General features: G+C 42.9%; 1 long non-coding RNA gene across 1 annotated transcript; it reads left to right on the forward strand.

The window, feature by feature from the left end:
• Positions 1-13: 13 nt before the first annotated feature.
• On the forward strand, positions 14-10,509 carry LOC125393900 (uncharacterized). The gene is made up of 3 exons (XR_007230002.3): positions 14-547; positions 697-893; positions 10,376-10,509. It is a non-coding gene; the product is annotated as an uncharacterized LOC125393900 (long non-coding RNA).
• Positions 10,510-10,846: the final 337 nt, after the last annotated feature.

Genomic DNA, 10,846 nt, shown 5'->3' on the forward strand with positions numbered 1-10,846 from the left:
GGCTCCGCCCACCGCCCGCGTGGGGCGCAGGCCCAGAAGTAGGAAGCTGCTGGGTCCCCGTTGTTCTGGTTCTTGGGTGCTTGTTGGCATCGTCAAGGACCTTCTGTTGCTAGTGAGCTTCAGGGGTTAGCTTCTTATCTAGGTGGAAAGAGACCAAGGCATGATTTATATACAGCAGCGTGAAGATACGAACTGCTATGTTTCCTGACATGTGGGATTAAGCCCATTATTTTTCTTCCAGTCATTTCAAATTGAGCATGCGTTCGTAGAATGTGTGTAAATTGAATTCAGCAGGTTCTATGTAGACGCGTAACCGTGTGCGAATTTAGACTGTGCTTTCATGCTATGGATGCTTGCCAATACATGACAAGCTTTTAGGGCCGCACAAAAGTTTCTTTGTCTCTAATATTGTGACCGTTTCTGCCCTTGAAGAAGATTGCACTGGCTTCTGAAGTTCTTGATGAAATTTAACTAAAGCAGTCCTTCTAAACACATCTTTACATGCAGGGCACGTTCTGTGCGCTCCTCTAATTATTGCCCTGTGAAGGTAGTTTTAATTTTCTTTCTGTTTTATTAGGTCGTTTTCTTCTTGCTTAGCTTCTTTCATAACCTATTCCCTCCGCTTTCTTCCACCTGCTTTAATTAATTGTTGCCATTTCAAAAAAAAAAAAAAAACTTGTTTTCTTTTCACCGCAGCACTGGAGAACAGAATGCAAAAGGAACGAAGGGAGTCTGTTCCAATCAGTCACTATGGCACACACATCTCAGCTGAAGGGGTTTCTGGTGGAGTGGACCAGGGCTCTCCTTTAAGGCGAACCGGGTGACTTAAAGATCTGGTCATATATCACATATGCTGGTGACCCTGGAGAAGAAGACAGCTGCTTCTCAGAACGGTATGTGCATAGACACAGGAAATGCAAACTCTGAGTTTGAAGTGAATCCTTACTGTGCTTCTCTATTTTCTCCTCTCTCGGTTTACATGCCCCTCATTTGCTCTTTTGTGCTCTTTTTTCTCTTGGCCAAAAGCAGATCCTTTGTGGATGACTATATCCAGGTTCCCAGAAGTGGGAAGGACCAGCATCATTTCTGCCTTAGCGTCTGCCCCTTTGCGTATCTGAAATACTATGTGGCTCATTTTCTCCCCCCTCTTGTCTTCGATCAAATGTCCCCTCATCCCCAGGCTTTTCCTGATTGTCCTTGTTAAAACAGAACGCCCTCCCCAGCCTCCACCCTACTTCTCTGATGCTGTTCCATTGCCTTTCAGCATCTGCATCGTTTGGTCCATAGATGGCGCTGTACCGAAATGTTCATGATGGCCAAGATTTCACTTCTTTAGTCTCTTAGGCACGAATGACATGTAGTGGATATTCGATCAGTAAATACTTGGTGTTAGGAACTTAACTTTAGTTAAAATCAATTTTCCTTAGATCACAGCGATTATCCTTAGGTTGACCACCTGAACATAAAAGTCCCAACTCTAAGGGTTGTCAAAAAGCAAGGATTGCCATCAGAAAATTAGTTTTAGTTTAATAATAGCAAAAGAGAATGCGTTGAGACGAGTCAACTAGTAGGCGGGTTCCTTGTGAAGGGATCGTTGAGGTCAGCATAGGCAGGAACCTGTGGGCTTGTCTCCCTGACGTCAGCACCACCAAACTTCCCAAGAGGAGCATTGTTCTCCACGGACCGCGTGAAAACCCGCCCGTAGCTCCTCTTCATGCCCAGACCATACTTTTCATCACCAGTTTCGTATCGGAGGACATAGTTACTCCCTGTATCTAATAAAAACCAAAGACATAAATCAGCTGTGGGTTCTGCAGACGTAAGAGGCTGTGACACCCACTGTGAAGGGCTGAAACCTTATTTAAAATAGATGGTACTGGGCCCCAGGGGACCAGCAGATTCATGGACCGTGGCAGCACTAAGGTGGGTGCAGGAAGTGACCGACACTCGAGTTAAAGTTCATAAAATGTTATAAGCAAAGAGGCCTCCATTTTCTCCTTGCTATTACACCTTCTGCAGCCATCCCTGTGACTCAGAGACAACAGTATTCTTCTCTGCCAACTGCTCCCTAACCAAGGCTGTAAGCAGAAGTGAAATGCTCAGAAAAGCAGACAGAATCTTCTCTGAGATTGATAACCTGGCTATATCAGCCAGTTTCCTATTACTGCAACGAAATGCATGACATAACCAATATATAAAGAAAAATGACTTCTTTTGGGCTCTTATTTATGAAGGTTTCAGTCTAAGATCAGTGAGTCAGCTTCATTTCTTTGGACATTTGTCATCCATGAAAGATGAAGGCAGATGGGGTAACAAGCATGAGCCTGGGGGCAGAGAACAGTGTCAAGGGCATGCGCGTGATGACCTAAAGAACCTTCACTAGGGTGTGGCTGTCTCCCAGCAGCAGCACCTGGAGCCCAAGCCTTTAACAAGGGGCCCCCCAGGCGACCTCTGCATCCAGACTACAGGAGCAGCTCTGGTTCCATCTTGAATAGAGAGACTGAAAAAGCGATGCTGAAGACCCCTCCTTGCTATTCATAGTATGGCCTGCATGACCATCTGATGTGGGATTTCCCTCTGTATGCTGTGATTACCATTGATAAATAAAGAAACAGCTTTGGGCCTATAGCAAAGTAGAACTTAGGTAGGCAGGAAAACGAAGCTGAATTCTGGAAGAAAGGAGGCAGAGGCGGAGAAGCCCTGTAGCCCTGCCAGAGACAGACACTGGAACTTTAGCCAGTAAGCCACAGCCACGTGGCAATACACAAATTAATAGAAATGGGATAAATTGATATGTAAAAGTTAGCCAATAAAAAGCTAGAGCTAATGGGCCAAGCAGTGATTTAATTAATACAGTTTCTGTGTGGTTATTTTGGGGCTAAGCTGCTGAGAACGAACAAGCAGCTCCTTGCAACAACCATCATTCCAGTATCAGTTCATGCAAGAGCCTGTAGGTAGAAATGCATTCAGTGTGTTCCACAGACCTAACGGAAATAAACGCAGGGATGTGGGGTTTATAAAAGAAAGCAAAAGAGTGAGTGACGTTAAGATAAGTGGGCAAGCAGAGATCATGTAAGAATGCAATTATAATTATTTGTTATATGGGAAATACACAGTTATTTCAAGTGCTTTGAGAAGGGTTTCATCTGGGAGAAGGGGTGCCAAGTATCTACTGATTTTTTAGTATAAGCATACACAAAGACGGCAGTGGCATGAAGAACTAATATTTGATGGTCTGTGTGGGGGATCAGACACTGGTAGATGACCCAGGATGCAGGAGATATTCCCATACCCGTGAGTTCATGGACTGTGCAAATTGACCTCCTTGGGTTTCTAGTTTTAGAATCAACCAAAAAAGAGAGGACATGAAGCTAGGATAGGATGGCAGCAGTCTTCAAGGAGTAGGAGGTGGATATGACAAAAATACATTACATATATGACATTATTGAAATTAATAATAATATTGAATATATAAAATAAATAGCATTACATAGGTGGAGGTAATTCTGTCAAATTTGCAATATGGCACTTGGAAGTTCCTTCAAACTTGTATTAGGTATCTATACTACACATAAAAATAATCTCCAAACACAGAAACTCATAATGCTCTATCTTGTGCACTCTTCTGTGGATTGAGCACCAGTCAGAGACAGGGCTGTGATGGCTGAGGGTCGCTGCTGGGGATTCAGGCACTGATGGAATATTGTCGCAGTCATCTGAAAGTCATGTGGTTTGGTTCCAATCTGTAGACAAGTCTTCTCAGTTTTCCTAAGGTCTGGGCAGCGTCCTCAAAACTCTAACATGCCGACTTCTCCCCTCCCAAGGCTGTGTGGGCACGGCAGCTGTTTTCCTCAGGAGTAACTGAGTGCAGGTGCAGAGGATGGGCGGGGAGTGAGACTGTGACGTCAGCAGGGGCGTTGGTAACGCCCTTCTCTGGTCCATCACAGACACAGAGCCTGAAACAATAATGCCGCAGGGAGAGCACAGAGGCATGATGAAGAGCGCCACCGTCTGCTACCATCTTGCAAGCCAATTACCTTGAGCGATTCTCTGGGCTGTGCGTGCATGCGTGTGTGTGTGTGTGTGTGTGTGTGTGTGTGTGTGTGTGTGTGTATGCGCATGCGCGTGTGTGTGCATGCATGCGTGTGTGTGTGTGTGTGTGTGTGTGTGTGTGTGTGTGTGTGTGTGTGTGTTTTAATGCTTCTAGGACATTAATCATTTTCTTTTTTTTTTTTTTTTTTTTTTCTTTTTTTTTTTTTTTTTTTTTTTTTTTTTAGTAAATTTTATTAAATTATAAAAGTTTCCATTTCCACCCCCCCTCCCAACACCCTCCCACTCCCCCTACTCCCCCTCCTCCTCCCTCTTCGTCCCCCAGGGCGGTCAGGGTTTCCTGGCCTGTGGGAAGTTCCAGTTCCTTCCCCCTCCCTCCAGGTCCAGGAAGGTGAGTGTCCAAACAGACTGGATCCCCAAAATCCATTATATGTAGAGGAAACAGGTCCCAGTGTCATAGTCAATGGCTTTTCAGAAAGACTTCGGGTCAGCCACAGTCAGAGAATCCGGCCAAATTCGGAGAGTCTGGTTAGATCACGTCCTCTTTCAGTCCCAGTCCAACTGGCCTTGGTAAACTCTCATCAGATCCGTTCCCTTGTATCAGTGGGTGATGGCATCCCTCGCAGTACTGACTTCGTTTTTCATGATCTTCCTCCTTCTGCTCCTCATTTGGACCTCGGGGGGCTCAGTCCCGTGCTGCAATGTGGGTTTCCGACTGTATCGCCATCCTTCGTCAGATGCAGGATCTATGGTGATAAGCAAAATATACATCAGTATGGACATGGGCCACGGCGGATTCAGGCACCCACTCCTCTGTCCAGAGAGCAATCTGGGGGATCTCTCCTTGGACCTGGGATCCCATATATACTCAAGTCTCCTGTAAACCCTAAAATGGGTCCCTTAGTTGAAATATAATCTTCCCTGATCCCTTGTTCATCCTTCCTCCCTCCCCCCCCATCCCAGGCCACCAAGCTTTCCCCTTTCTTCCCCTACTCCCTTCTCTCTAACCTTCTCCCCTTCCATCGACCCTCCCTCCCCCCCATGCACCCGAGGTTACCTGGGACTCTTGTCTATTTCCTACCTCCTGGTGGATAGCTAAATAATCTTCATCAGGTTCATCTTCTTATTTAGCTTCTCTAGGATCACGAATAATAGGCTCAAAGACCTTTAATTATGGTTAGAATCCACTTATGAGTGAATACATACCGTGTTCCTCTTTTTGGGACTGGCTTACCTCACTCAGTAAAGCGTTTTCTATTTCCATCCATTTGCATGCAAAATTCAAGATGTCATTGTTTTTTACCGCTGAGTAAAACTCTAATGTGTATATGTTCCACACCTTTTTTAACCATTCTTCTATTGAGGGGCACCTAGGCTGTTTCCAGGTTCTGGCTATTACAAATAGTGCTGCTATGAACATAGTAGAACAAATGCTTTTGTAGTATGATCGGGAATCTTTAGGGTATATTCCCAAGAGTGGAATTGCTGGGTCCTGAGGGAGGTTGACTCCCAGTTTCCTGAGAAACCGCCACACTGATTTCCACAGTGGCTGCACGAGTTTGCATTCCCACCAACAATGGATGAGTGTTCCCCTCACCCCACATCCTCTCCAGCATAGGATATCATTGGTGTTTTTGACTTTAGCTATTCTGACAGGTGTAAGATGGTATCTCAAAGTGGTTTTGATTTGCATTTCCCTGATCGCTAAGGAGGTTGAGCATGACCTTAAGTGTCTTCTGGCCATTCGAAGTTCATCTGTTGTGAATTCTCTGTTAAGTTCAGTACCCCATTTTTTAATTGGGTTAATTAGAGTTTTAGTGCCTAGTTTCTTGAGTTCTTTGTATATTTTGGAGATCAGACCTTTGTCTGATGAGGGGTTGGTGAAGATCTTCTCCCAGTCAGAAGGCAGCCTTTTTGTCCTACTGACAGTGTCCTTTGCTTTACAGAAGCTTCCCAGTTTCAGTAGATCCCATTTATTCATTGTTTCTCTTATTGTCTGTGCTGCTGGGGTCCTGCTTAGGAAGAGGCCTCCTGTGCCTAAATCTTGTAGACTACTTCCCACTTTCTCTTCTATCAGGTTCAAAGTGGACGGATTAATGTTGATGTCTTTAATCCATTTGGACTTGATTTTTGTGCATGGTGATAGATATGGATCTACTTTCATTTTTTTACAGGTTGACATCCAGTTATGCCAGCAAAATTTGTTAAAGATGCTGTCCTTCTTCCATTGTATACCTTTAGCTCCCTTGTCGAAAATTAGGTGTTCATAAGTTTGTGGGTTAATATCTGGGTCTTCTATTCGATTCCATAGGTTGACTTCTCTGTTCTTATGCCAATACCAAGCTGTTTTCAATACTGTAGCTCTATAATAGAGTTTGAAGTCAGGGATGGTAATGCCTCCAGAAGTTCTTTTATTATATAAGATTGTTTTGGCTATCCTGGGTTTTTTGTTTTGCCATATAAACTTGATTATTGTTCTCTCAAGGTCTGTGAAGAAGTTTGATGGGATTTTGATGGGGATTGCATTGAATCTATAGATTGCTTTTGGTAGAATTGCCATTTTTACTATGTTGATTCTCCCAATCCAAGAGCAGGGGAGGTCTTTCCATTTTCTGGTATCCTCCTCAATTTCTTTCTTCAAAGACTTAAAGTTTTTGTCAAATAGGTCTTTCACTTCCTTGGTTAGAGTAACCCCAAGATATTTTATGCTATTTGTGGCTATCATGAAAGGTGATGCTTCTCTGATTTCCCTCTCTGCTTCTTTATCCTTTGTGTATAGGAGGGCCACTGATTTTTTGGAGTTGATCTTGTATCCTGCCACGTTACTAAAGGTGTTTATCAGCTGTAGGAGTTCTTTGGTAGAGTTTTTGGGGTCACTTATGTAAACTATCATATCGTCAGCAAATAACGAAAGTTTAACTTCATCCTTTCCAATTCGAATCCCCTTGATCTCCTTATGTTGTCTTATTGCTATTGCTAGAACTTCAAGCACTATATTGAAGAGGTATGGAGAGAGTGGACAGCCTTGTCGCGTTCCTGATTTTAGTGGAAAGGCTTTGAGTTTCTCTCCATTCAGTTTGATGTTAGCTGTCGGCTTGCTGTATATTGCTTTTATTATATTTAGGTATGATCCTTGTATCCCCAGTCTCTCCAACACCTTTATCATAAATGGGTGTTGAATTTTGTCAAATGCTTTTTCAGCATCTAGTGAGATGATCATATGGTTTTTTTCTTTCAGTTTCTTTCAGTTTCTTTCTTAAGGCTTCCCCAACCTTAATTATGCTGGAATCCTTATTCACTGTGCTTTACTCTCTGGAATCTTCTGCATTTTCTTCAGTTATTAATCATTCTACTTCAATCTCAAGTGGCTCTTTTGTGAAGTTGTCTGTTTTTGCTGTGACTTAATAAACACCTGTATGCCAATGATTCACCCGTCTCTGGGCCTTATAAACATCTCACAGTTTCTCACTTTTCTCACGGTGATAAGTGAGCATTTCCATTTGAAGATGAGGACAGAGAGGCCCCAGAAGCTAGGCAAGCTGCTTGCGGTTTTGTGTGTTCCGTCACACGTGCGCGGGGGAGGCATCTGTGGACTTGACATAATCTTTGTCACCCATCAGTTCCTCATTGTCACTTTACCTGTCTCGTAAATCCCCACACCTCCTTAAGGGACACATTAATGTTTTGTAATTAATGACCACTGAAATTGCATGACATATTATGGGCACCAAAGCAAAGCAAACCTAAAAACGGAGAACTAGTTTGAATCCGAGTCTGATGCAGGCTGGAAATGAAGGCATTGTTGGGAGTACTATGACTATTCATGTAAAAAGACTTTGCTTCTTTGTTTGATGTTCCCATGACCTCAGGAACTTTGGGTTCCTTCACAGCCTTGGCACCACAGACTCTAACATAAGAGACTGCTGGTAAGACGGTAATTTGTCCATCCTCAGATCCTTACACCAGCCTGGTAATGATTGGCCTCACTTCTCACAGGAGAAACCTGCCCTTGAGATGTTCAGGTCCTGATCACCTTGTGAACTCTTCCTGAGCTGTTGTCCTCAGAGCCCACAGCCTTTCGGCTGCACCAGGGTGCTTTGGGGATGCTCGGGCTTCTGACATGACTTTTATTCTGTGTCACGCATTCTCTATCAATCACACGTCTGTAAAGCAGCACCATGAACTTTCTATACTTGCACATAGCACAGAGAAAAGCCTGACATTTGGGAGTGCATGTGAGTAATTGTCATCCATGTACTGAGTTGTTTGTTTCCTGTTTAATTTGTCACCCTATGTTATGGGGAGGGCATCATTCCACGAGGGAATTAATTACCTAGGACCTGTGTGACTGATTTCATTTTTTCGGGTTTTTTTCCTGATAATTTTTTGCTTTCCCAGACCCTCTTTTATGTTGTAGCCTAATGCTGCCCTAAAATTTGCTATATAGTCCAAATTGGTTTTGAAATCATGTTCTTCTGTGTTTGTAGTTTTTCTTTTTTTTCTCTCTCTCTCTTTGGGGCCTACTACCCAGTTCACAGATAAACACATGGAGACTTATTCTTACTTAGGAATGTTCCAGCTTAGCTTGACTTGTTTCTAGTCAGCTTTTCTAACTTAAATTATCCCATTTTCTCTTTAGCTATGCTTTGCCTCTGGGCTTTTTACCTTTCTTCATTCTATATATCTTTCTTTCCTTCTTACTCTGTGGTTGGCTGCATGGCTGTGTAGCGGGCCCCTGGAAGCCTCCTCTTCTTCTTCTCTTCTTGCTCCTTGCTTTCTTCCCTAGATTTCTCCTCCGATTTATCCTCTCTGCCTGCCAGCCCCTCCTATCCTCTCTCCTGCCTTACTATTGACTGTTAAGCTTTCTATTAGACCAATCAGGTGTTTTATACAGGCAAAGTAACACAGCTTTACAGGGTTAAACAAATGCAACATAAGAAAATGCAACACATCTTTACATCATTAAATAAATATTCCACAACGTGAATGAATGTAACACATCTCAAACTAATATTCCACAACAGTTATTCATTTTCTAGAGTGCTGGGATTACGTGCTGGCCCAACCCACAGGTGACTACTAATGCTGAGTATCTTAATTACTTTTCCAGTGGCTTTGAGAGAATACAGAGACAATCATAACTTAAAGGAAAAAAAAAGGTTTATAATTGCTCACAGTTCAAGGGTTCAGTCTATCGTGGAGGGGAAGACAAGAGGCAGGAGCCTGAAGTAGCAGTCACATCACCTCCAGTCCGGAACAGAGAGCAGTGATTTAGATCGCTGCTTAGCTCCTTTCCTCCATTCTTATGGTCTAGTATCTCAGTCAGGAAAAACGCCACCTACAGAGGGCGGGTCTTCCCATCTCAGTTACCTCAATCAAGATAATCCTCCACAGGCATGCCCATGAGCATACCTGGGTGATTCTAGATTCTGTCAAGTGGACAGTCAATGCTAAACATCACACTCTGACACACCACTGTGATTATTTTTGCTGTTATTGGTGTGAATTGGGTCCCCACAGTCATAACAATTGCCTTTATATTATCTTATATCAGTAACATTCCAGATGGACGATATCAAGTCTGAACATACGAATTTCTAGGGAAGTGACATTTAAATCTCCCCACGGATAAGAAAGAAAGAAAGAAAGAAAGAAAGAAAGAAAGAAAATGCTGTGTGGTGGGCGCCAGGCGTGGGCGGGAGCTGCCACTCTTCAAAAGTGACTCTGTGCAGTTTATCGGGCACAATGAAAGACAGCATGACAGGTTCCCAGAAATGCAACCCAGGAGAATGTAGAATTCCTACAGTCAACCTCTAACAAAGAGGGGGATAATAGCACTAATGAAAAGCCATAATGGATAGGATAAGTTCTTCTCCAAATAGCTAATGGAAAAAAAAAAGCCCCGAGAAACACCTGAAACCATGAGCGGTTTCCATGGCAACCCCTGCCTGTTTTTATTCTGAAGGCATTTGAGTAAACGTGAAGAGATGAAAGCTTTAGGCCTGCTGTGTGTATGCCAGATGGGGATGGCATTCGAAAGGCCTGATTCTAGCTTCACCGACTTCTACAACAGTGTCAGCTCTCTCTCTCTCTCTCTTCTCTCTCTCTCTCTCTCTGTCTCTCTCTCTCTCTGTCTCTCTCTCTCTCTTTCTCTCTCTCTCTCTCTCTCTCTCTCTCCTTTCCCTTTTTTCTCCACTCTCATACTTTAAAGTAGCAAACAAGTGGCATTTTAATTGTCTGAGAAAATAAGTCTGGTATCTTTAATTTTGCATGTGTCATTTAATTGATGTTCCATTATGGTTTAGTAGATATCTGTTTCCCACAGGTGAAATAGATCCTGCAAGTATCACATGCTTTTGACCTCCGTTAACTGTGCAAATATCATCTTATCCAGTGGGTGGATGTGAGAAAAGGTAGGCTCACACAAAGAAGAGGCAGAAGAGGAAGGAGGAGGAGGAGGAGGAGGAGGAGGAGGAGGAGGAGGAGGAAGAGGAGAAGAAGAAGAAGAAGAAGAAGAAGAAGAAGAAGAAGAAGAAGAAGAAGAAGAAGAAGAAGAAGAAGAAGAAGTCTAATTCATAGTGATATAATACTAAGAGCTGTCTATCATTAATATAAAGGGAAAATGATTTTTGATATTATTATCTCTTATAAGTATAATCATTATTCTCTAATCTATTTCTCTTGAATATTTGCATTCACCCAACAAATACCAAGAGCTTTTGTTCATTATTGACTTTTATAGTCACAATAAGATTTGGGCATTTAGAATTAAAAAATGAGGTATTAGGAATTACAG

This window comes from Myodes glareolus, chromosome 20 (assembly GCF_982192425.1).
Source record: "Myodes glareolus chromosome 20, mMyoGla1.1, whole genome shotgun sequence".
NCBI lineage: Eukaryota > Metazoa > Chordata > Mammalia > Rodentia > Cricetidae > Myodes > Myodes glareolus.